This window comes from Hesperophylax consimilis, chromosome 7, assembly GCF_061612785.1.
Source record: "Hesperophylax consimilis isolate HC1 chromosome 7, BYU_Hcon_1.0, whole genome shotgun sequence".
NCBI classification, from domain to species: Eukaryota; Metazoa; Arthropoda; class Insecta; order Trichoptera; family Limnephilidae; genus Hesperophylax; species Hesperophylax consimilis.
This window is the reverse complement of record NC_142842.1, coordinates 25,662,442-25,683,821: the sequence shown is the minus strand read 5'-3', so window position 1 is coordinate 25,683,821 and position 21,380 is coordinate 25,662,442. Positions and strand designations below refer to the sequence as shown.

Below are 21,380 nucleotides of genomic sequence, written 5' to 3'. Positions count from 1 at the left end.
CAATCATTCAGTCCCGAAAACAAAAGTGAAGATCAAAAAGATGTTTTTAAAATGTTGACTCAAAAACGCAACTCACAACTCACAAAATTACGCTCGTGTGGCCTCAGTCTTATAAGAGATTTTATTTATAAATGTATTTTTATCTAGACAATATTATGATAAACGATTTCATCAACAAATATTTGACTAATAAACACTCACATAATAGTAAACATTTCGTTAAACACATTTGTCCCTTTAAGTCTGTACATAGTCAAACGGAAAATCTAATCACCTTCAAACCCCATTTAAGCAAAGTTACCATTCAGGATATGGGCCCGTTGCACCATCAGGCGACATCAACAATCAGGGAGTGAATGGCCCCTAAACACGGCCCTCGTAACAAATGCAGGCTTTACGCGTTGCCGATATGTGGGATGCATATACTTACCGCCGTAGCCTCCGCTTATGTAAGGGACGTTTACTATAATAACGTCTGTGATAGGGTAAGCGATGGCTGTCGTTAATTTTATTGATTTATCTGTCCATTGAAACGTTGTTGAAAAGGATGCACCACGTGCCTTGTCTATTGTTGTAATGGCGCAATGACTGCTCTTTACTTGAAATTTAAGTATGGAAATTTACTGAACGAATTAAATTGCTGTTGGTAATCAAATTTTATTGGTGGTTGTATGTTAGTGGCAGGAAGTAGTAGCGGGGACTAACAGGTATGTTTAGATGACCAAACTACATTATACTGCATTTAATGGTTTACCGTTGTTTTGATTGATTATTTACTGATATTACTATTTATTTAGTAATAAATAAAACTAATGATAACATTACTACCGTCATTGAATACATTCGCATTGAATACAATATTATTATTATGAAAACTATTTACTGATAACACACCGATGAAATTATAGAAATAAATAATAAGTTAACTATTTTATTGATAACCCACATTAATATTATATATGATATCACCTCGGAACAGTTATTTATTTATTTATTTATTATATTTTACGCCCAGAGGGCTTTTACATATAAACATAAAGGCGGTACAATTTAACATGAGAAAGAAATATACATACATACATAAATGAATTAAAAATAAATGCATTAAAAATTTAAATTTAAAGTTCAGTGAAAAATAAAAACCAAAATTTAAAGGTAAGTATTTGTATAATTGGTTATTGAATAATCAAAGAAATTATTGAAAACTATTTATAATTATTGTTATGAAGATATTAAGGCATATCGCGAATCCATAATTCTGTATAATATGGGGGTAATATTTTGAGGTAAGTCAACAAACTCACACTTTATCTTCATTATCCAGAAATGAACTCATGTTTAAAGAATATACCAATTCCATGACTGATATCAATAAATAAACATATGAGATGGTGCTATAGAAATAAACTTAATTATTCATAAAAAATACATATATATACCTACCGGTATAAAATTAGGTGAATTGAAGTCAAATTAAATCCAATCAAATAGAATCTATCAAAAACTGCATTACGCCAAATCCACAAAGATGATAATAGAGTAATTGAACACCAGACCGACAACCACGGGTTAAAAAATAATCCCCAAAATCAATACCAAAACAGCACAACACCTTGACACATACTCAGCCATTAATTTTTTTAACACACCCCCTAAAAATTAAAGCATTCAACAGTCTTCCACTTGAAACAAAAATTGAGGAAAATAAAAATAAATTCAAACACAAAATAAAAAAATGGTTTAAAGAACAAAAAAGACAATATTTCCAAAATTCTATAAAATAAAAGAATAAAACATACACGCAACACAAAAAAAATATATAAAACACGCAACACGCACAAACACATAAATCATTATAAATGCCGATTTCCATTCTCTTTTAATATTTTTATTTTAGTGTGAAAATTAAATTTTAATTTCTAATCTTTATTTTTAGTTTAAATTTATCTTTATTTTAATGTTATTTTTTGTTTAAATGTATAAATTCGTATATTTTAAAATGGGGGCCTCAGCACGGGTAAATAACCCAGTGAGGCCAACATTACTGAATTAAGATATGAAATACTGTAAAATAATGTATCAATAAAAAAAAAGAGATACAAGCTTAAAAAAAGTTTATTTTAAGGAATAAACTTCAAACACACTTAACCTCAAACTAATTTGGTTGATTGGTATACAATTATACGCATTTGTATCAGTAGTAAAATATACGTATGTATGCATAAGTGTATTTAAATTTTTTAAATTTCTGTTATATTTTTTAATGTACAATATCTGTTTTTCTGTACATATATGTTCATGGTAGTATTCCTGAAATTATTAATGTATACAACTCATGTCTGCCTTCGTATACAGAAGTTATCTCGATTAGGGAGGTTAAAAAAATTACCGATAACCTGAATTATTATAATTCAATGAAACCTATTGTAGCAAGGTATTAGTTTACACCACATTTTGATTTGATTAATTACCGATATCTACCTACTTGAATATGTCATAAAACCCCCGAGAGAATCCAAGCCTTGCACCCCGCAGACAAGCGAAGAAAGCTCCTCGCTACTCCAATGTCTGTAGGTGGCACTATAAAAAGGTACCAGCTAGCGAAAAAGGCGTTACTTTTTTCACGTAATATAATAACAGCAATAAAATGGTAAATGCATTACATATTTTAAACTTTGAATACAATTCAAAACCCGTCGCAGAGTTTTATGAACCATTAAAAGTTGGGGTAAATGTAATAAGCCATATATCAAGCGATTGGGTTTATAATAACCAAGATCAAAATGGCATCTTCAACCTTGGCAAAAGGACAGTATAACTCGAACCAGTACCTACATGTAAATACAGAAATGCACGGTGACTGTGAGACTCCCCGACACGAGAATAATACAAAACGGCCGGGGAAATAACGATTCAATAAAAAATAAGATTTATTTGGCAGTGATGGGGCAAGCGCAATTACAGCGGTCGAAACATCGGCCCAAACAGCGAGACAATGACAAAGGGAATAAAGTGCGGACTGAAAGCTTGCCAGCTTGACCCCCAGGACTTCGGTTTTACGGCGCTTTCGGAAGTGGGTTCTAATTGCGCTGGTTAGCGATTTTAATTAGATGCGTCAGATCATAAAATCTTCAACTAAATAGATAGGACCTAAACTGTTAGTAATAAATCGTCTCTTCAAATTATTGGTAATCCGGTTAAAAACAGGATTTCAGGCCCTCTCCTGATAAACTTTAAGTAAATTTCTAATATATTTACGCAACACGTGTTCAAGCACGTGCATTTGCCTTGAGAATTTTCATAAACACGTATTCCGATATGATGATAATATATTCGTCATTTACTAAAAGTTTATCAGGAAAACTATTAATTCATTCGTTAATCCCGTTTTTAATCAGAGTACAGATAATTTTAAGAGATTCTTAATAAATTAGCATTACTCATTTTTCCCTATGCACTTATCGGTTTGCTTATACAATCAACTACATATTAACAGTTGTTGTCTATTATAATGCCTATGTATTATGCAATATGCTGTAATAATTGTTGCACATGCACTTTATAGACGCAAGGCATATTTTAGCATGCTTAATGTTTTCGGTGGTTGCAAGAAAGGCGACATTTTGTAATACTCTTTTGGCAAAAGTGTAATTGTACAGAATTATGATGGATTATATTACACCAACAATCTTTAATTTTTTTTTGGATTATTAGGTATGGGTTTAAGAATCTTACTACTTAAAAGTGTTGAATTTTCAATTCAGATGCCAGTGTGGAAAATTAATTAAACCATATTACTAATTTAGCAAACCGATAAAATTTTCGATGTGTCAAAAATCATAATAGAATTGTTAAGCGTTCCTGGGATGATAATATTCTTTACTAAACGTTATTATAAAAAAATCTCGAATGAAATTATTAAATGGTACTAAATAACTTTGTTTAAATCGAAATTTAAAACTAAACATAGGTATATATGTTTCGAAATCAATGGTTGCTTCATCAGGAAACAAAAAAAGCGAACTAAAAATTTGAAAGAATAATAATACAAGTGATTAGGTATTATGACCGGTCGGTGGCCGAGTTGACATCGCGCTTGGGTCCCACTCAGGCGTAGTGTGTTCAATACCTCGGCTGGCTAAGTCCTCCATCACAACTCCAGCAACATTTTCAGCTTACTGTGGTGGTAGTAGGAGATTTTCAAATATTGTCAGGTGATTCGTAACCCGGGAATGTTTGTTTTTTTGAAAAAAAAAAATATATATATAAACAAACAGATAGCAGCTTTAATTCCATTACCTCTGTAATTCAAAGATATTGGAATTAATTGAGGATAATGTCAGTATTTGTAGATTGAGATATGAGATCGACAAAAACGACGGAAAATAATCAGGTATCAATAGCTTAGCGGCTAAAAGCGTTGTCCCGGTAAGACAGAGATTTTTTAATATCTCTTTTTGGTTCTGTTTAAAGTTTCTATTAGATTCATTGAAATTACATTAAATTCATTTAATATTCAAATAAATTAAATTCATTTATTTTATAAAATGGTGCTGCAAAGTTATTAAAAAATTATTGAAAATGTGGTAATATTTTTTTTACGTTAGCTTCGCAAAGGAGACCCCGAGGAAAAAAATTCCCTCAGGGCCTTTGTCATATTTGGGAATGCTGTGAGGAGGGAATTTTTAGGGAAAGGAAGAAAAGGCAGTTCTGTGAAGGAAAAAATATATGAGGGGTAGGTAGGAATCTGGAAGTCAATGTGTCCGGGAGTGATGTATGTATGAATCCCAAATCCTGAGGAGCAAGGCGATGGGTCGAGAGAGTCCGGCTCCCTCAACCAGTCACTCCCGATCCGACCCGACACGCAGTAAGTGAGCACGTGCGTCCGCCACCAAGACTTAGACAAACTTCACTCCATGAACCCAGGCACCCCTTCTAAGTCACCAAACGTAGCGAACCACTTGGGGTGACCTAAGGCAGGGGTGTTGGCTATCTAATGATTTCCGGGGCGGCGATACCCGTATCTGCCTCTCAAATTGATAGCTTTTAAATGTTAGAAGACGAGGTACATGGCAGAACGGGAAGAGTTTTGACTATGGGTAAAATTATAAAAAATACTCTCAGAATCGCCTAAAGTTACATGCACCGCCTTAAGGCACGTATTATTTTAATAAAAAAAACTTTTTTCAGCTTATAAGCAGATATATGATGAGCTGTAATTATTATTTTAATTTCACAGTATTCCCCAACCGGGGTGATATGTTCTCACTGGCTCCGGGCAGCTGTCATGCTATAAAAACATCCACTAACGTGCTAGTTTCTTGTCCGTGTATGGGTCTAATTATTATGGTCACGTAATAGTAGCTAAGTACTCTGCGAAGTCATAAATATTAAGTGCTCTCTTGAAGATTCAAGAAAATAGCTAAACTACCATTTCATAATACCTAAATAATGCAATAATCATTTTCGTGATGAATTCAGATTAGTACTACTAACCGGTTTACAACAAAACCGGTTATTTGGACCAAAACAAGATAAATAAAAACGAGAATAATTTATTCGGTAAACCACGTTAGTTTTTCAGTTAGTGCATGTGTTTGTGTCCTTTGTTTGGGAAGTATATTCGCAAGGGATGATGTTGCTGTTGATGGTTGTAGTAGCTAATAACATTCTGTCAATGAAAACGATAGTAGCAGATCATAATATAGTTCTGGCAGCAAGCCTTATCTATTAGAGTGGACGAGAGAGCTGATACAGTAGAAATGAGATACCAAAACAAAAGTTTGGTCATGTAGAGCGGATGGACGAACAAATGAGTTGAGAGACATGGCACGATCAAATGAACCAAATATTGGAGTCGCGTCATGTAATGCCATAGTCAGAATAACAGAAGACTACCTATGTATCAGACTACATATGAATGTGAATGAAGGAAAGAGTGTTTGCCGATTCAGAGTCGTGTGGCCATTTATTCTCTCCGCATACCCCTGCCAAGAAACGGAATTATGGTAAGTTAGTTAAAAATGAGATCCTTGAAGGGTCAGCGCGGTAAAACCATGACCGAATTACAAAAAATTTACGGAAGCAGTCGAGAACATCCCAAGAAAATCAAATGTCGGGTTGTGTCAATATTAGCCGGTCAGAATGTAAAATGCATGTGCGAATATTAAAGAATGTATATGTTTTCAGCATAACCGGTTAATCGGTTTATTGGACAACAAAATAACCGAAAACTGGATTATTAGGGTGATAATAGGAAGTAAAAGCTCCGGTGTAAGTAAATAGGTGAAAGCTTGTGAAATGTATTTCTTCCCAAGCTCGGAGTGACACCTCTTCCCAAACTAAATACCTTCCCATGACAATAATTTGAGAAGCGTTGACCGCCGTTTGACAAAATGCAATGGCAATCATACATCTCCCGAGGCGGAACCCCGGCACAAAGGGCCTAGTGATGTCCTTAAACGGTGAAATGTCACTCAAATCATCCCGCTGGCTGGAAGCAGATATGAATTATTTCGATATTATAATCAGAGGCAATACGACAAGTGCTCCGTCTTGCCGTTGTGCCCGGCCAGGAGTCGATTGTGGATTTGATTGGTAGTGAAGATGAACATTTTTATGATGTCGCACGGAAATAATCACAATCTATGGGTCTGTGCACGACTAGAACTTACTTACTACTCGGCTTCGTTCGAGTTTCAACAATCTTCTTACGAAATATACTTTGTTAATCAACAGAAGAAAAACATTCTGCAGATGCAACGCGATTTCCCTCAATAATATATCACGACGAAATGCAAAAGTATTCGGATTTTCATGAACACGTGTTCCGAATATATTCGTAATTTACTAAAAGTTTATTAGAAAACTTGTTAATTCATTCGTAAGGCCTTCAAACTGAAAAGTCATTTTTCTCCGTGAAGACTTGAAATGATGATTACTCCGACTTGATAGTTCGCAAAAATCGCAACGCTGATTTGATCTGGCAGAATAAAAACATACTATGAAACACGGCTAGCATCTTGACAGGATTTACCGGATGCTGAAAACACAAACAAATTTACAGACCGACAAAATGCAAAGTGATCGAGTCAAAACAGGACTTCGTTATGCGCAACCGATAACATTATTATGCTAGAATTTAAAAAAATTCTGAATTTGAAAAATGAATTTCTTTTGTTTAAGTTTATTAGGGTTAATATTGTTAAGTAAAGTCAGATTTCGCGGGTGTGCGCTATTAGCTAACATGCAAATATTAATCCTACAATTATAATATCCCGTGATTTTTCAGGGATCTGCGGATATTAAATAATAATGTTGTAATAGGTACTCGCAAAAACTTAGCTAAAATACTCGTAGGTACATGATAATTATTATCTATTCAAATATGAAGAGATTAAGAACTAATCAATTTAATCACGAAATTAATCAGTCTGCAACCTCCAGACAACCTATAAAACAATTTACTGAACCTCCGAGACTCAAATAATTAAACCATACCTTAGAAGTAAGACAATGTCTTTAACAGGATATACACACACACATAAACTACATGCGTTTTAAATTAACTTTACCTACGAACAACAAATAATAAATTGGATATATTTTGATCAATCAAAATTATTATAATGAAGTAATTATTTGTTATTATTTGCCAATTTTTCATTATTTTATTTGCTCCTTTGTGATTTCGTTGAAAGCATAAAAAGACGAATGCAGTAGCCGACCTCGTGTGTTAATAACAAACGTACAGGCGGTGGACCTTTTGTTTGCATTTCATACTCGACTGCATTCGAATATAACAAAGAACCATAAATTAAAAACGATAATTACTTTCGTCTGGAGGGTCCACGGCAGCTTCTGGCTACTTATTTTCTGTTGTTGCAACACCAAATGCGCATTTTCAAATAATAGAGTAAAAGAACGCGCGGCATTGCTCAAAAGACGATTGAAAGGCTCGGTGCAGGACACTTCGGTTAATAAAACTTACTTGACCAAAGGAGTTGATTATACCTTTACCTTAGGTTACGCTATAACTAGAAGTTTTGGGAACAGTTGACCTCACGTGCAAAAAAGTAGAGTTGTAATTTTCTCTTATTTAATAAGTCAAACCCAAATTTGCATTCAAATCATAAGATTTGTAAGTAGGTGGGTCATTTACCCGAGCAGGGTAAAAAAGTGATTTTCGGGTTAAATATTTACAATATTACTAGCACTAGCAGTGGCTTTAATTTATGGCATTACTAAATAAGTAACCAACTTTAAAGTATCATTTGAAAATCTTTAAAACTTTCCGAAATAATCAATATTTTGTGGTTCACAGAAGTGATATTTGGATTTAACATGAAAATCGCGCGAACTCTTTTTGACCTGCTCGGGGGATTGACCCAGGTACTTATTTAAAAAAAATTTATTTATTAAATTGAATATAACTATATTACAATATAAGATATGGGTAGTCCTACAAAGCTGTGACAATCAGCTTGTCTGTAGGTTCTACCATTTAATGTTATAACATAATACACATTAGCTTAAGTTTAAATATTAATACCAAATATAATGTTTAGGATAGATAAACGTTTTTTTCATTTATTAACCACTTTTTTTTCAGTTTAGGGCAGGGTTCCTCATTATTTTTTATGTTAAAGTTTTCGTTAAATTTGTTATAAATCACAGGTATCAAATAGTCAAGTGTTCTGCTACCATACTTATTTGATATTTGTGGAATTTTTAGGCCTTTTTTTCAGTAAATCTTGTTTTGTGACTATGCACCAATGACTTTTTGCACGCATTTTTTCCCGCATTATCCATAATTATAATAAACCAGAGAAGCCCTTTAATTGGAAGTAGGCCCTCAGAGCCATACAGTAATTTTAAGTTGTTTCTTTGTTTGTAAATGCTAGGTTTAACATTTTTTTAATTACAGCAGTTTGTAAATTTTGAATGTATTTAATATTAATATTACTAGAGTGTCCCCAAGTTCGAATTCCATATCTAAGTATTGATTCGACCATAGAATGATATATAAGTTTGAGAGTGCATCGAGGCAATACAAATTTTAATTTATAAAAATTACTCGCCAAACATCGGAGCTGGTTACAAATTTTGTACACACTTTTGTCCCATTTAAAGTTACCATTTTAGTAAGTTACCTATACTTAAATATAGATCATAAAAATCATTCGCAACATTTTTTTTAAACTTTCAAATAAGGAATTGTAAAATTAATCCAAATAAATGTAGCCATCTCAACGACAATTCTATTTTCAAACTTTTTTCAGGTAGGTACAACAATATTATCATTAACAACTTAATTGACAGTCCTGCCATCGTTGCCACTATAAAATTTCATGTGCCGACTAGGAATATAAGACAAAATATAACATTCTCCTGCAATACATAGACAACCAACTATCAGACACATTCACTAACCAATAGGATGCATGATCTGGGCAAGAAGTTTAAGAGTACTATAGATATATTTATCGACTCCATTTATAGAATTTAGCGTAATCTATACCAGCACTTTGTTGAATCCTACAAATTAGAGTAGCGTTGGTAATGTAGTTTTAGTGATGTGTCTTGTATGTAGTATTGTTCTACTTATTATATATTGTTATGTTACTGTTACATGTTTTACTAATGTTGTTTTATATTTAGTTTATCAGTTTACTGTTATATCATGCATTAATTTTTTGTATAATTTTCGATAGCTCACTAGATATATTCTGTTTTAAAAAAACATGTCCAAAGCCCGGCTGAGCGTAAAACTAAATAAAATATTAATTATTCCTATTTGACAGCTCGTAGTAGGAACCACGCGATCTCTGATATTGAATCATGCAAACTCTGGTGGGATAAAAAGGTAGAATGCAAAACGGCCACCATCTGGAGCCGCAACCGGAACGTAACAAATGAATTTGCAGACAGATCAAATGTCAAATGGCCGAGATAAGTGTAAATGTAACATACGTTATAATCTACGCCTTCGTAGATGGCGTTAATTGAATTATTTTATTAAATTTACTTTTTGCAAGTTGTGCTTTAAATTTAAAATACTAAGGCGAATTATTTGTTTGCGTCCGCACATACGTAATATGAATAAATATTCATGTCGATATAAAAACTCGATTCTTTCAAGAAAGGCACACAAATACAATATTGTATCGGTGATTCAATTCAATATTGTATCGGTGATTCAATTCAATATTGTATCGGTGATTCAATTCAATATTGTATCGGTGATTCAATTCAATATTGTATCGGTGACTCAATTCAATATTGTATTTCTATGACTTTCTTGAAGAAATGGAGTTATAATACTATTTATTCATATTCATATTACGTAGGTATGTACGGGCGCAAACTAAAAATTTGTCTTAATGTTTTAAAACGAAACTTGCAAAAAGTGTATTTTAATGCAAATTTTAAATAAAAGCCATCTATGAAAGCGTAGATTATACTTTACGTTTACCCTTAAAACAGGACTTCGCTACGCTGAGTAGACAATATAATTACGGACGCAATGCAGGTACATTCTAAAATTCTAAAATATACGATTCTAATTATTTATATTATGGAAAAAGTGAGAAAAAATAATTGTCATTGAGATGGAGAAGTTTTTATTATAAATTTTGGTTTTTATCTATTAAACGAGAGAAAATTAGAAACACTTTTTTGGACGCGAGGTCTACTATGGACAGAACTACCAATGCAATGTTATGGAGTATGTGGGATTGTACTACCCTGGCCACAACTCGGAATACAGAATTTAGAAATATTACCATTAAAGGTATATAATCTTTTAAGAGAACACAAGTACCACGTACCAAGATACGTCATTTGAAGTCAGTAAAATAGTTGTAAACGGGATAACCTGCCTGCTGATCCCAGAGCTCAGAACGTGTCCAGTAACATAATTTGAGTGACTTCACCAAGACCTGATAATAAATGCTAAACATTTTAATGGCGTTCCACAAAAAGCTAGCCACATTAGTCCTATTGCCGAGTTGTTGAAACGTTGAAGTCGGATAATGATGACAAAAATAATTGCAGCCCACACGCCGCCGTGGTTTACCAAATTATAGACTGCTTTAATATGTTTTGACTTAATCACCGAGCTGCCTTTGCATATTTGTATGTAATTTATAATTGATAGTCGACGTTATAAGCCCCAGGGATGATTCCGTTTAAATAATTCAGACGGGATTATAAGAAAAGCTGCGAGAGGCATAATATATATATATATATATATATATATATATATATATATATATGTCTGGCAGGTCTGGCCAAGATATTGAAGATCATTAAGCCAATTCAAATATTATACATTGGGAAATCCAAATAATAAAACACAATTAATCTACAAAATTTAACTAACTAATGTCGATCGCCGTATCAGAGATAAGAAAATATCACCACGATTTCTTCAGCGATTTTTTAAGTAACAACTCGTAAAGCTTTCCTGTTTGTATTGTGTACTAAAAGGGGAATTGTATCATCAGCCGGTTCGGTGACGTTCTGAGGCGGGTTAAGGAAGGGGCTGCAGGAATTGATCGTTAACATGGGTCTTCAATATAATTATGTTAATTCCTCGAAATAGGATCATTTGAAATACTTGTGAAACAGACTTAGCATACCTACAATGCGGTTAACGACTTCAGTTAATAAAGTGTAAGATCTGTGTCCCCGTACCATGTTACAACTACGTGGTGATTCTACGTTATTTTAGAAGTAAGAAAGTAAACCAACTTTTTTTGAAATTCGAATGTTTTAAGGTAGTTTTTACGTTAGAAAGTTGAATATTGTGTACGGGAAAATAAATATATTTCTATGGGAAAATAAACGATGGAATTTCGAAATTTTTATTTATCTTCTACTATCATGTAGAATCACTTCCCGAAGTTAGCGCACTTTACCCCCGGACATCCTGTATATTATATGACATGAAATGTTGTTGAAAGTATCATAAAATTGGTTAGGATTGTATTAGTCTGGTAAAATGTATGAAATGGGACTACATAAAAGCTTTTTACGCCAAGGTGAATGACATTCTTTGCACAGATTCAAATAAATAAATAAGGTTATTTAGTAAATAAAAAGAGAACCAGTAATTATTAATTATATCTTCTTAGAATTACGTATATAGGTACCATTTTGCTACCTTTAAGTTAAGTTTCAGTTGACACGTCCTAATAGTGGGTTGATATTAAAATTGCGATAACTTGTTTATTACCTCAATAACCCCAAGCATCGGCCAAACCACCGTAGGATACTAACTATTAAAGTTATTATATTAAGTCCATTAAAATACATAATTATTCTGTGTTGTTTCTATGATTACAGGTGCTATGCAGAATTAACATAGAGAATAGAGGTCTGGGCTGGAGCCTTGCGTGGGGAACATTACGTCACTAATGATTATCATGGGGATCAATGAACAAGATAGGGACTTTGATATTAAATGTAATTATAATGGAGACGGAATTCTCGGTAGATAAGCTCTTCATTGGAGGCGTTTGACACGCAGAAAGAAGGAGTTGGTAAACTTTTAGTGACATGGAAAGATTTAATGAGCTCACGGAAATATTATGAATCTAACTTGCTGATAAATAATTAATGTAACCTAACCTGATGTAATCGAACATAACTTAAGCTTTCATAAATATTTTTGAAGATGCTGTGTAGAGGGCGTGAGAAGAAGAGAAGATGAACTGGCATGAATGAGGGAATCCTTATTGTAGCAGGTACATGGAAAGATTTAACGAGTTCACAGAAACATTACTACCATAACTAGTGAGGAATAAAATGACACATCTAACCAAACCCAATGTAAATTAATTTAACCAAAACATTTTTCGGGATGCTGTGCGGAGGCTATTTTTCAATTAGTAAATAAATCTATTCATTTTTCGATGAGAGAAATAGTAGAACACAGCAATTGAATTATATTACCAAGCCATGTTTTTGGAATAAATTTATCATTATCAGCGCCTTTGAAGTGATTTTGCACAAAAAAGGCGCTATACAAATAATCCAAATATTATTATCTATTGATAACAGGCCGACTACAACTGGTTTTGCACAAAATGATATTATAATACTTTACTTAATTCCTTCACATACGCTAGGATCGATCCCCAACTAAAAATATATTGTATACGAAAGGTATTCAATACTAGATTTAAGAAGGAAGGGAAAATCAATAATATGTAATATAGGAAATAAACTCTAGATCCTCAATGGATATTTAAATATAATTATAATTAAAATCTAATAGTTTTATCAATGATTGTTTGATGACGCTTGTAAGGAACCTCAAAGTTGAAGCGAGATAACAAATAATTAAATCTGCAAGAAAAGACACAGGTCTAACGTCTAATGGAACGTATACATTTGCGAACCCAACGCGAACCGCGCCGAAACGGCTTTTCGCGCCAGTTGCGGTTGTTTCGTTTCTTTCCTATAAGTTGAGGTTCAGTTCGGTATTTCGGCAGTTCAGCCCGCGTATGTATACGTAACACAATAAGAGTGTTGAAGGCAGACCACTGATAGCTCCACTGTAAGCTCTCCCTCTTTCTCATAAACGACACAAGTAACAAAAATATTGGTTGCAACGGAGTTCTCAACGGCAGGACCACAGGCAATAATTATAATAATAACTAGTGGTGAGTTGAGCATTATAAGTTTTTATGGAATGACATTTTACGATTTCACGAAGCAAAAAACTCTAATGTCTCGTGATTAAGCCCCGAAAATGTGACTAAAATAATTCTAACTACGTATGTCGTAATTACATTTCCCGTTACGACTGTTTAACTCTAATTGCGACTTAATTGACGCCAATAATTATGCACAACATGGTCGCAAGTGCGCCATACAACACATTCCGAATTATTATTCCTCGTGGCTATAATTGTTGTAAAATAATAATTACAGTACCGGCGCCGCCTTCGGCTTTCAAATATATTAAATCTATAATTACACATCGCGGCACAATCTCGCGTGTGTTTCATAATAACCGGGTGAAAAAAATAACACACGGGGACATGGCGACATGCTGTAAAACAAATTGGAAATAGGAGATTCCGGGGAATGCCGCGTGAAGCAGGGACGTCGCGCGTCGCAGATACCCAACGCGCGGGTATCTGCGACGCGCAACTAGAAGTTCGTCATACGAGTTTAGTCTAATATAGATAAGTACTAGGCACTTATTCTTTATGCACCTCTTGAAGGTCGTTCATGAGCGAACCATACGATTGAGCTAGCTCTTTTTGATGAGCCGTTTTCGTACGACTCCCGGTAAACCGTATCATCGGTTGAATTGAACGGTTACTCTTTTTTATCAAGAGATATTTTAGAAAAATGGCGGCATTAAAGTTATTCAAGTATTAATTGTTATTACATACTCAGAGACGTCAACGGCGTCTGACAGTCCGACATCTGGATACATATATGTACCTATACATACTAAGTACCTAGCATCTTATTTTTCTCGTGGTACGAGATGGCTCACCGGTGCTAAAAGTAAAAAAAGTAAAATGCGATCAATACATGACAATCTTGACCGACAGTACGGGGAATAATAATTATTGATATCTTACCAGTCTTACATGAAGCTTAGCATAGCATAGCTTGTGGGAGTGCAGGACGAAGAAGGAAGAATGCGCTAGAAAGACATGGCACGATCAAGTGAATCAAAGCGAGCCGAGTCATGACAATAAATCATAAAAGTATGTGTCATGATGTGAAAATGCGATTGAAGTGTGCCAATACAGAGTTGTATGGTTGTCCAATGTCCATCCTCTCTTCCCACTCTTGAGTTTGTTAGATATAAAAACACGGTTTTCTTACAGTTATTGGACAATGGACATGTATCTCTTTTTTGTTACGTTTTATTGCGTTTACCATCACAATGTATGACTGTCTTTAAAAAAGATAAAAACCAATCGCATTCAAATTCTATCCAATCTCGTCTGGTTGGTAAATTTCCTGGCAGCCATTATCGATACCCCCTCCGATAGCGTGCCGCGGAATCAATCAGGGCCCGGCACGGAATCGCAAAATTATTACACATTATGCCCCGGCGGTAATCCCCGCGATCGGTTCCGCCATTTTGGCCAGATTTGCTTTGGCGGGAATATCGTTGTTTTGGCGGGATTCGCTCTGGCCGGAGGAAGGTGTGAAACCAACTAACGAGCCGCTACCTCATCTGCAGAGGCCGACTCATTCACCTCACCCCACGAAGTGAGAATTAATATATTAGGTGGCCAAAAGTACGATTTTGAATATATTACTAAAATCGTTACATCTCAAAGGGATAACTGGACAAAACCGAATAGAGACAAAGCAGAAAACCCTTTAAAAGACATATCATGTCGGGTAAAATAATGAAAAAATAACAACTAGGTTAGGTTTTGTATAAGTTAACATAAACCTTAAAATGATAGTCAAATATCATAAAAATCTCAGTAAACATAAATGGCAGAAACCGAAAAACGCTACTTTTTCTATTTCTCCACGATCCGGCTATTGATTGCATTTGCAGACCTGAAACAACCGCTTACCTATTTGGCCTGATAACAATAAGAAGAAGTTTTCGCTAACAAAAAGATAAAATTTCCGAAATAATTTCAAGGAACATCAATATGTCATAACTAACCTGTTAACAGTGTTTAGTGACAGTTTGTGAAAAGGAGTAGAGACCTTTACGATTATATGACAAAATAAAGAAACTTAATTTTTTTGTCCAGCTAAATAAGCGATTCGGATCTCTGTGCGTCCGGGGCTAGTTGTTCCTTTTATTGGGGAGTTTTTGGCCCGGCGTTGTATGGCGGAGTATGACCAGGGTATGGTCGGTATGAGCCGTGAGCAATCGATTTCGTTTTACGGCCACTTTCGGGAGGAATGCGCGGTGGTGACCTATGACGTCACCGTCATTTAGGATGCGGCGACAGCCACATCGGGCAAAGATGCACAATGGTGAGTGCAGCTTTTAGGAAACGATTAAAACATATATATATATATATATATATATATATATATATATATATATATATATATATATATATATATATATATATATATATATATATATATATATATATATATATATATATATTACTAAAAGAAAAAGAGAGTGCAGGAGTAATAATAAATAGTAATATTCATAAATTATTGTTTAAATTTAAAACATAACATCTGGAAACAGGTCTAGAATTTTATTAAAATTTTTTAATTTTTTTTTATTGAAACATATAAACAAGGTTACAATTTTATAACAATATAAACACCAATATTTCAATCACTCTCCTAATAAAGCAGCTGCTTGTGTTTAGGAGAGGACAACAAAATATTTTTACATTTGTTTAAATTAAACAAAAAATATTAGTAATTTAACAAAAAATAACAATAAAAGTAATAAAAATATAGGTAAGTTAATAAATGATTCAAAGAATTGAAAAGGCAAAAACATATTTCTAAACAATAAGTAAAGTTATGAGGTGGTACAAGAGTATTTTAATTTAATTTTTTTTTAAATATTTTTGATAGTTTTCTTCCGATCGTATATCAAGGGGTAATTTATTAAATAATTTTACACCTTTGAATATATAGTGATGCTGTGCTGTTGTGGTTCGTGCTAGTGGCACGGTTAGTCCTCCAACAGATATTATTCTTTTGCTAATATTCAACTGTGGTAAATTATTTTTACTAAAGAAATCTTTATGTATTTGTAGAAGTGCAATTTTGACATAAATTTTTGTAAGTGGGGGAACCGGGAAATCTTGAAAAACATTTATAGTTGGGTAGTAATATGGATTTTTTTAAGATGATATTTATTAATATTTTTTGAATAGTTTCCAATGGGAGTAGGGATGATTTATATGCACCCCCATGCAGAATATGACAGAACATTTGACCGATCTTGGTGTAATTTTTACAAAGGCACTATGCAATCAACCGAATTTACAGTAGATATCGTATAAAAAATACCTACATAATACATTGATAACGTGCCATCAGTAAAACAATTGTTCGTATTAATTAAAGGCACAGATAAATAAATATTTATTATCCAGGTTGTTCATAATACACCACTGCATATGGTGGCACACGTGCCAGCCTGCATCTCGTGTCGAAGGTCAGAATGCTGCCACTGAGTCTGCCCGCTCCGAGCTCTAAGCTAAGCGCTCGAATCCAGGGGCAGGCGACCGAAGTCTACCGAGATCAAGTGAAGTCATCAGCGTTCGGCCCACAGTGCTGAGGCTTCAGTCAGATCAGTGAACGCTGACTCGGTCGTTGGAGAGAGGCGCGCAGGTTTATGGACCATTTGCATCCGCTGCCGAACATTGAATAGTTACTGAACATCCGAACATGGAACTTACAGATGTGGCTGTGATCTGTGCGGCTGTCCGCACTACTGCTGAATGCCTGCTTGTGAGATACATACCAATTACACAACTACACAGCTTTTGAAATGATAACTTTAGTTTTATTAATTATCAATAAATTTAAAAACAAGGACTGATGAATTTAATGTCAAAGATTCATAAAGCTCATAATAAGTTGAACATAGTTGCGTTGACCTAGAAATTTAATGATGACATATCCGCTCAACAGTTTTTGTGGGACAAAACAGATTTTTGCGTAGGTAACATATCTTCTATTTATTTAAAAATAATTCATGTAGGCAGTGTAAGCACATAGGAATAAACAGAAGCCTAAACACAATATTACGATATTTTAAACATACTTATGTCAAAATACTATTTCCATAGACTAAATTAGACTAGACACGGCATATTCATTTAAAAATAACCCCAACACAATTTTGGTTTGGTTCACGTGCACATTTATGAAAAGGCCTACGCATTGTGTCGCAATGCGAAATGGGCACAGTGAATTGCGTTTTACCTTTTGTTGGTCTAGAGTAAGCTATTTTGCTTCATGGGCAAGTTCATTTTTTCATCACAAACATAACCCAGTTCCAAATATTTAAATTTGAATTATGTCCATATTACAACACCTCTGACAATAAATTCTCCGTGGTTTCGCTTACGAGTTTGAACGCTTGTACAAGGAGTTTAAACAGAGTTGGGTTGTTAAGTTCATCTCCATATTTGTGACGTACGCTACGTGGCGTTATTTTTAAAATGAATTTAACTAGACAGGGCCAATCTAGTATACTACATCAATGACTATTTCGGATAATTTCAGTTAATTATCATTATTTTTTTAATTTTACCAAATACTAAACCACTGTGATGTTCGAATTATTTTTTGCCACCATTGTTTACAACCCTTGCGTATAAAGAATGACGTTTTAAAACAATTTAAAACTTTTTCTACTTTTTTTTTTAAATTTAATGGTTTCAGCTTATTATAGCCATTTAAGACTGATACAATTATTCTTTAAGCTCTGGTTTATATATGCAACATTTTGGGGAGGTTTAGAAGGATGGTGGTACACAATGATTATATTACAATTATATGAATTTAGCAAGAAAGATGGGAAAACCCATGTAATTGTAATAAAATCATAGTATACCCATCCCTGTAAAAAATAAAATAAGCAGAAAAAAGTTTAAAATTGTTTCAATATATCATTATAACGGAATTCCACCATGAATTGTCGGCATAAAAAAATGGAAAACCTTATGTACAAAATTGTATTTCAACGTACCCAATGTAACAGACATTTGTCAAAAATTAGGAATAACTAAATAATTTTTTTTTAAATTACAGAGAAGGCCTCGTGGAAAATGATATCCCTCAGGGCGTATGTAATCTTGGGGGATGCTGTGTGCAGGATCTTTTAATCATAATCATGTCATAATTACTCGTAGCGTAAATAGTAATAATCAAAATTATGCACGATTTTGGATCCCAACTAGATAATAATTGAATCTGAGAGTTTACTGGCCTCTTTAACTCCTGCTATTAAACCTCGGTCATAAGTCAAGAATTTAACTCATGAATATTCATTAGTCATCTTTTTAAGCTTCTGAGTTACGAGCGCTAATGTCGAGCGAACCGACTTAACCTTGCTTCTCAAAGGTCCGAAGCTGAACAATACAAGATTACAGTAATTAATCCCATTTTTCTTTGCCCCGCTGATTCGTGATACAGCTCTGAAAGCCGTCATTGTTTAGTCGAAGGGCACGTGGATTCCTGAGATGCCTTCCTTAGAAACCTGGCAATCGGAGGTGAAAAAACGCCGAGGAATTCCCGTAGAATGCACGAAACATAATCGTTTACAAAGGAAAGGTAATGAGTTACTGCATGGGGCAAGATTCCCCATTACTTCTTCTTCTACTGCTTGCCTGGGAGTTGTCATGCCATGCGCGGAATACTCAGGACTATTTACCTGACGAATCTGGACTGGATGACTCAAACCGACATCTACCTGTGTAGTTACTTTAAACGAGGGAATTTAGAACCTGGCGTTTGGTCACAGTTTGACAGGTAACGTCTTCTGCTGGAATCCATTAAGACTTTTTTTTACTTCTTTTCTTAGTAATTGGAAATTCGTCAGACAATGCAAATATAGACTACAGTTTTGTTGTGTTGCGTGAAACAAAAAGTTCACCGTAAAACGTTTACCGGTATACTTTTAGTTAGCATTGCCAAATACACACGAGTTGATAAATTTTAAACATTTCGGTTACTACCAGACATAATAATTATGCAAATTACCACTAACGTACTTTTAATTATATTTCAGGAATTCTTTATTTAAAAATCACAATAATAAATAAATAACATACAATGTAGTAAAATTATTATGTATTGCTATATAACAATAAAAAATTCAATACATAGGTACCTACATCCTCAATTTTTTTTTATTCACTAACACGACAAAATACACTATTCCACTGCAGCATACATGAGCGGAATTACATTGCGAACACCCCAATACAACGGTTTCACACCATGAAATAACGGTTTCACACCATGGTTGATGTCGAAATATTTGATATTAATTTTGCGAATTTTGTGGAAATCACGTAAAAGATTTTATTCCAACACTATTCCTAAATAGAAATTCTACCTATATTTGTAAACCAGTCAAATCGCTGTATTTATGTTCTTGTTCTTTTTTTTGTTTTTATTTTTGTTTCTTGCATGTATTTTTTAATGTAATATTATTTTTATTATTTCTTATTTTTCAAAATTGTCATCAAAATTGTACCACCTAATATTTTTAAATAAACAAAAAAAAATTATCTAGAGATATGTTGATTAGTTTAGCCAGTATTAACTTTAGGCTTCACTGGTTACAACAAAATAATATTATGTATTATGTAAACACCACCGTGAAAGTAAAACTAGCACACATAAATTGATATTTTAAATAATTTAAAAATATTTTAACAGGTTCAGTGATAAAAAAGAGATGAGAAAATATATGTTATGCTTATAGACGATTATGATTAACCCATTTACGCCCAAGACTAAAGTAATCGTAGAAAAAAGAATAAATTCATTTTATGTAGTAGGAAATAGAGTTTTTTAACAAAATTTTTTTTTTTTTTTTTTATTTATTTACTAGAAAAAAAAGTGTCGTGCTCAAATGGGGACACTGGGCACATTCAGTATGGTATTTCTCGAAGGATGGTTTTTCAATACACAAAGTTTTTTTGCATTTTTTGCACTCCTAGCGTGCCTTACTATGGCAAATAGTGCATCGCAACTGTTTTGTCAACTTCTCCGGAAAGTTGAGCACTACAGAGGCTGATGGGCGAAATTGTAGCTGGTCCATCTTCACGTCGTTACTAAGTATGCGTAGATCGAACATGTATGTAAATAACACCCACCACCACTTCTTGCCTCGTATTGAATTTCGATACGTTGAAACCGACTGATTGGCTTGATCGACACCGTCCATGCCTCTGTTGTAACATGACATGAGTTACATCATTTTTACATAATGTTACATATAAGGGTATTCTTGGTCATGTAAATCTCACCACACCGATAAAAACGACTTTTGCTAATTTATTGAGAATCTCTTCAAATTATTGGAAATTCGGGTTAAAAACGGGATTGCGGGCCTTACGAATGAATTAACAGGTTTCTTGATAAACTTTTAGTAAATCGCGAATATATTATCATCCGAATATCTTTGCATTTCCTCGTGATATATTATTAAGGCAAATGCAAGGCGATTTGAAGAGATTCAATAAGTAATAGTCATTTTTCTCCTGCAGATATGAGCAGCTCTTGATAAGGGAGCCATGATTCTTATTTTGGTTGGTAGATACATAATATAACCTTTGCTTATATTTATAAATGTTTTGCATAAATAATTGTTCTATATTAATTTGATGACAACATTATATAATGTACGTCATTTTGCTAAATTGTAATCATTC

General features: G+C 33.8%; 1 protein-coding gene across 1 annotated transcript in view; it reads right to left on the bottom strand.

The window, feature by feature from the left end:
- LOC149422527 (protein-L-histidine N-pros-methyltransferase) overlaps positions 1 to 21,380 on the bottom strand; it is a 268,633-nt gene that overhangs the window by 94,014 nt on the left and 153,239 nt on the right. The window lies entirely within an intron of this gene.